Genomic DNA, 7,448 nt, shown 5'->3' with positions numbered 1-7,448 from the left:
CATAACCTGCACACAAACATACAAATATAAATTACGAGGAAGACAGAAATACAAATGCAAATCAAAATTAACTTAAAAAATACAAAGAGATACGATTTACATTAATTATCTGAAGTTAACATCAGGAGTACAATAATACAAAGAGAATCAATTTAAATTTAATATAAGTACACATAACGAGTAGAAATATAAATAGACATGGCGAGTACATATATATCAACATCATGGGTTGTTGTTGGCTCGATACGGGCAGTCTTTGCGTGAATGTCCAGGACACCTGCAAACGCGGCATCGCCTTGGTTCTCCCATCTGGCTATGGTCCATGTCATTGCGATGACGCCTAGACTGACGTCGTCCCTTTGCGGTTTTCATCAAGTCGGCGTTCGAAACCCATTTCGGCCCATCTGGCCACAACATTTTGTAGTTCATATCAATGCCCCAAGCCCAGAACTCACCGTTCCAAGTGTTGTACAGATTGTACATGTTGAAGTACGGCGATATGTATGGCTCGACGCTGATTTTTTGAACAGCAGCCGCCCGGAGCACATGACTGCAAAGGTAGCCCTCAAGCTTGGGCTTGTTACAAGTGCACTCACAGGAGGTTGAGCCAAGGGTGACAGCTTGCTTTTTTGATCCTCTGTGGTGACCCTTAACGTACTTGGCTCGCACATTGACCTCCCACTTATTCCTAAGTGCGTCCACTTTCCTGCAGCCATGACTTTGGGACTTCTTTGCTTTCTCGTCCAGATGTCTTTGCATCTTCTCGGACCATGACTTGTTCAATTCAACTTGTGCTTTGGCGACGGTGACCCTGTCTGCAAAGTATGACAGGGTCCGGTTCCAAGTTTCTTCAATTAGGGTTGTGATAGGCAGTGCTCGCACCCCTTTAAGAACACCATTGTACACCTCTAACATGTTGCTGGTCATTATTTCATACCGAGCCCCGGTGTCGTGAGCCTGCGCCCACTTCTCCAAATGAGGGCAATTCTCGGTGATCCACTGGCTCAAATTTATGGCCGTCCTACGACCCCTCCTGTCTTCTCTCTGCGGCAAGGCCGCGCGGTCGATCTCACCACTGATACCTGCCCATATCGCATTCATTTTGGCTTCAGTTTTTTGCATGCACATCCTCTTGAATAACTTGAACCAATCCTTGTTTTTGAATTTGGAGTAAAAGTTTGCTGCCAAATGCCTCATGCACCACCTTCCCTCTAGATCGGGCCAGCCCCACTCTTCCCGACGCCTTAATTATTTCAAGAGCGCTTAATAATCCAGTGTTGCGATCAGAAATGATGCAAACACCTTTACGCTCTTTCACGACACCAATCTTCATGCAGCTCAGGAACCACAACCAGCTATCTTTGTTCTCGCTCTCGACCAATGCATATGCAATAGGAAGAAGCTGATTATTTGCATCCGCTGCAATCGCCACCAATAGTGTGCCCTTATACTTTCCAGTGAGAAATGTACCATCAACAGATAATACCGGGCGACAGTGCCTGAAGGCTTGTATAGTCTGGGCGAATGCCCAGAATAAGCGGTCCAGGATTAGCTCACCCGGGTTCATTGGGTTTGGACGTTCTCTCCGCCAAACTTGAGTCCCCCTATTAGCACTTGCTATTTGATGAAGCATTCTAGGGGCATGAGAATATGCCTCCTCATAGGTACCATACAAGTTCTTGAATATATTTTCCTTCGCACGCCTAGCCTTATTGTAGCTAACAGGGAATCCAATTAGATCCTCTGCATCTTTTTGCAGAGCCCTAACACTAATGTTGAGACTTCCCTGCACAATTGTTTCCATCGTCTGTGCCACAAATTTTGCTGTCACATTGCAGTGATCTGAAAGAGTCCCAGTTTGCTCACAGGTATGCTCCACTATTTTTGTGATATGCCATGATTGACATACCCCAGGCTTCAGTCTAGCGAGAACTCTTCCGCGGCAACCTTTCGCGGTGTGGATGCATATGACCTTCAACTCTTTTTTATCAGACTGCTTCACTCTATGCTGGCGGTGGATGCCGATTGCATAGCTACCCATTGCCTGGTAAGCAGACTTCTTATCTGGGAAAACTTGCCCAACCTCCAGGCTTCCCGCTCCTAGGCCAGAAGCAGAGTGAAATTCGTTGATGATGCTCATATCCTGTAAAAACCCAGGTTGCAGTGCCGCCGCGACCGCCCTCTGAGGAGGAACATCTTCTTCTCCGCTTGACTCCGAAGACGCAGAAGAATGATCATCATCATCTAGCGCCTCCGGCAATCCCTCCACGTGTTCGCTCATGTCAACGGCCGCCGACCAATATCCTGTGTCATACACAGGCTGGCCGCCCGTCGGTTCTGATGGGCCGATGCTAGGGGTTGATGTGATGGCCAACTCGACCTCACCACCCCTGCTACTGCATCCAGCAACATCAGTGACTGAAATGAACTCCACATACACCATCGGCTGATCATACATTGAGTTATTGGGATTGCTTGCAAACCTCATGTACGACCCCCACGACCGATCACTTGTGACAGGCCGCAAACCCCAACGGGCAACTATCCCATCATTTCCTCCGTCAACGACGAAGGCCTCCGTTGTCATTTTTTTTCCTGCATCACTGGGCCAAACACCGCTCGGATGCACCTTCTAACAGCTGCGTAACCCACGTTGACCATGTCTCTCACCACAACTGTAGTCGACTCGCAGAAGGACACATCCACCCCGCATGGACCATCGCGTAAGACGTTCCCATAGTACACTACTAAATTTTCCATAGTACCTAACCAACATACATGTTTACATTTCAAATAATTAGTAACTGAACATTTAGTAACGATGACAACATTTACATATCTTACGACTAAAATAATAACCGTATTTTCGTTATAAATATTCGGTTTGTTTTTAGAATCGTTTGCTTAGACTTTAAGGGGTTGTTTGGTTAATGGGTATTTAAAGATCTATTTTTCTCAAACTTGTCTACGAGCGTAACAAACTAAAACTCTGTTTGCTTTTCTCTAACTACCCCAAAAATTTCCTAAAATAGTTCTCGTAACATGCAAAAACTTAGCTTCTGGAAAAACGACTAGTAGTAAAATATGGTTTTCTACATAATTTTCTTACAACAGGTTATGACAAAACTGAGGGTAAGTACTCGCTATCCAAACAACCACTAAACATAATATTACGATAATAACATTTTAATATCATATGAGTAAAATATCTAATTTCTTCCGGCATGATATAATGTTTTTCATATCATACGATAAAATTATTTTATTTACAAATAATAATATTTGCAGCGGCATGACAGTACATCAATATAAAAAATATTAACAAAATTACGGCGCCATTTTATACCTTAGCTTCAATATGGATGTGCTTGCGAATGCAATTAAGAGTCCAAATAGTTCGAATAAATATCCGTCACCAGTACTATATGAACAGAGTCAACCTATTATCATATGAACATCAATATTACACACGGATTTTTCTTTCTGCTATCAAAAGTATGAAAATAGCACTTGCATGTATCTGGTCATCACCTCAAAAGGGACAGCGAAGATGGAAATACAATTTCTTCAATCACGTCATCTCCTCCTTGTTTGCTACTAAGATTAATTATTTTACCTAATTACATACATCATCAAGTACATTAGCACATATTCGTAACATATAAAATTTAGATTATTTCGACATAACAAAGTAGACCTACAACCTCCTAACTATAGACTTATTAATAAACATACCACATGAAATAACATACCACATGCAATGAACAATTACAGTACAAGTGTTTCTTAATTACCGTATTAAGATTTCTTGCATGTCAATACTAATGGACGCACCTAACATTGATACAACATCTTCAACCTACTCTTCTAAAAAATATATTATAAATGCTACATCTGTCGTCTGAAATTATTTCTAACCTCTAATCACTAACATTGCATAGCTAATGGTGAGCTAAAAGACTAACTAATTACCACCTTGCATGCACAAAAAAATCAATTTATTGCAAAGCTCATACCTTGATCTTCAACTTCGTAGTTCACTTCGCTAGGCAAATCGTACTCCTGAAGCTCTAAATGACTCCAAAAAATGATGAAATAATGCCTAACAAAATAGATAACACATAGTTATGAACTAAACAAAAAGAGTAAAAACATCATGCATGCAAATGAAACCAACAAAAATGGATAGATCTTACCTTCGTCTATCTTTTCTTCAACTTCAACATATTCAAAATCCAATTCCAAATCGCCCTAAATCACGAGTGAAAGTGCCTACTGAGTTTTTCTTTCTCTCTGTTCTTACACACTCAGAAGGTAGATGAGGATGCCAGTGTGCTTGCGCACGGAGCAGAAGCATACTATATAAAGGAAGAGGATCCCTGTGGTGTCGGCACAACAGGTTCCCGCAGCCTCGGATTCCCGTAGCGAGTGAGTGATTCCCACAGTGCCGTCACATTCGCTCAAGCAATAATCAGCGTGATTCTCGCAGTGCCGTCGCATCCGCTAACGGAAAAGAGGCAAAAGCCAGAGTGATTCCCGGGCGTGAAATTCGTCGTCCTCCGCGCGTGGGAATCAGCCCAGTTAGCAACACTAAAATTCGTCCTGGCAAAGCAACAAAAGTGACGCCACACGAGAATCAGCGCCTGAAAAAAGTACGCGCACGGGAATCAGCGGCTGAAAGCAGCGCTGCCGCCTCACCTAGTGGCGGCCGGGCCCGCTGTCTCATCGCGCGCGCAGCAGGCCGTGTCGGCCGGGGAGCGACAGCGGCAGCGGCGGCCACCTCACCTGGTGGCGGCCGGGCCCACCTGGCCCGGCCCGTTACGTCGCTGCACGACAAACTGTGCACGCACCGTTATACACCCGGGCTGCCGCCTCATGTTGTGGCGGCCAGGCCCGCCGCCTCACGGCGTGGCGGCAGGTGACACGTGTCGCCTGCCGCGCCTGCCGCCACTAGTAAGGGGGTCTCTTTTGTCAATTTCGTCCGCAGGGGGTCTTTTTTGGCAATTCCAGTCGGCAGAGGGTCTCTTTAGGCAAAACATTTAAAGGAAGGAAGCCCACCAATACATAAAGAGCTTTAGTTGCTAAATCATTAAGTGAATCAAGCTTAACAACCATAAGCTAAGCACCTGTGCATTGGGGAGTATAGTTGCTAAGCTATTTAATGTGCTTAGCACCTCATCTAAGCACCCATGCATTGGCAGCAGCCTCAGAGTTTTGTCTGTGCGGCCAGGCTAAAAGCATGTACACTTGGAGAGGGACATTGATTTCAAGAAGGCTCACAAGACAATGTTGGTTTGGAGTGCTTGGAGAGGCCTGCCCATTCCCATAAGGACATAAACCATTAATACCAACTAAAAAATATTCTTTGAAAGGATAATCTCGGGCCTCTACATAGCTCGATACACGCTGCCACATATTATTTACTATTAAAATCAATGACAATCAATGCCACGTATTGAAACCGAACAAATCAGCTCACAGAAAGAACAAAAATCCTGTTCTTAAGGGAGGTTCCGGAAAAACACTCTCCCCTCCGCGTCCCCTCCCCCAAGGCAACCCGGAGGCCAACCCTAACCCTTGCCGCCCCCCATTTCTCCCTCCTCCCTCACCGCCGCCCAGGGGCGTGGCCGGGCAAAGCCCTGCCATCTCCAGCGGCGGCGGGTCCCTTGTGTCTTCCCGCACGGGCGGTACTAGCGCGGGCCGACGCCCTAGGTCGGAACATGGCGCTGTGGCCTGACTCCATGGCGGCATGGAAGCTGTTGCGGCACCCTAGCGTCTCTGCCTCCCCGCAGCAGGCGGCTAGGTGGGTGGGAAGCCTATGTAGCCTGAGATGGCGGTGGCTTGACCCGGTGCGGCCGGATATGGCAGGAGACGGTGCGGGTTGCAGGTGACCGCCTCTGTTATGATCGCGACAGGTGGTGGTGGCGTTGCGGCAGTAGGTGGTAGTCGTGGTGCAGGACAGAAGTTGGGGATAGTGGATCTTCGAGATCTGACCTCGCGGCGGCACATGCTGTGGCCAGCTTGGGCTGCGGGCAGTTGCCCTAACTGGGCCCCCTCGGCCGGTCGGGGTGGTAGCGCAGTGCTAGTGGTTTGACACCCTCCTTTCGATTCATGGGGCGTTCGACTTCGTGGTTGGTGGTGCGTCTGACGGGTGGAGCACGGCAGCTCAGTACTTCTCGCCTTTGGCTGGCCTCGGTCGCAGGGCACTCCAGGGGGGTTGGCAGGGTACCTCCAGGTCTTGTTGTTACCAGAGGTGGCGACAGTGACCTGGCTCCGGTTCGAGAAATGGGGCGGCAGCTGCAGCGTGATGTGGGTGGGTGGTAGCTCAGGTGCTTCCCGGTGGCCATGGCCGTGTGGGAGGCGTGGCGGCCTGGGTGTGACGATCGCTGCGGAGGTGCAGTGTTTGTATCTATGCAGGGGGCAATGAGTGTGGGTCGGAATGAAAATATGTTCTGTCTTCGGGCAGGCCGGCTGCAACGATGTTCGTACCCTTCTTGAAAGCGTCGTCACGGTTCTCATTGCATGTCATGTTGCTCTAGGGGAAACCCTGATCCTCGGATCGGGTGGTGGCGACGCTCTAGCGTCGTGTCCTTCCTAAAAGCAACGCTTTGGAGCTCACGGTCGTCATGTGCAGCTTCGTGTCTTCGTGTTGGAATGTTCATGGTTGAGGAACCCGGTAGCTCTTGTAGTGGTAGGGGTGGTGTTGCTGCCATCAGCACCATGTATCTGCCTTGGGTGTGTGTGTATGTTGGGGTGGCATAACTTTGTATCGAGCATTGATGGTTATTGCTTTATATATAAAGCCAAGCGAAAGCCTTTTTGGGTAAAGAAAAAATCGAGGCCATCCACATTGAACCTGCTTCACGGCATGGACCATAATCCACCAATCAAGCGACATGTAACCAAACAAGGGACGCAAGGCTCGAAAATGACGCCTTCAAGAGGGGTCACAAGACAATGTTGGTTGGTCCAACCATAGTCAAACATGGGGATATCACCCACCCTGAAGTAAAACTTCAAGCCAACAACTTCAACAAGGAAAAGACATGCGGACGTCGATGCTGCATGATCTATCTCATATACATTTGGCATACGGTTCTTTCTCTCTTTTTTGCGGTTGGGCATATGGTTCTTTCATAGTACTATCTGGTTAATAAAGCTCTAATTCCCTTGAATAGAATTTGAGTGTTTTGGCCGTGACATTATACGTTGGGATCTTTAGGAGTTTTGATCACATGACCTCTTGTATTGGGTACGATTTTCTTCTTGTTTGAGAGGTAATATTAAGATAGATGCACCGACCTTTTTATGGAATCAGGGTACCATCCGATACAACGGAAGACCAACTGCTCTAGATGGTGTGGGGAAATCTATGTACCTTTCCCATTTGGCCTAGAGGGCGATTGTTCAGCAAGGATGTCATTTCAACTCAATTGCACAAATTTGTC

Source organism: Triticum aestivum, chromosome 6B, assembly GCF_018294505.1.
Source record: "Triticum aestivum cultivar Chinese Spring chromosome 6B, IWGSC CS RefSeq v2.1, whole genome shotgun sequence".
NCBI classification, from domain to species: domain Eukaryota; kingdom Viridiplantae; phylum Streptophyta; class Magnoliopsida; order Poales; family Poaceae; genus Triticum; species Triticum aestivum.
Note: the sequence above shows the minus strand (reverse complement) of the source record.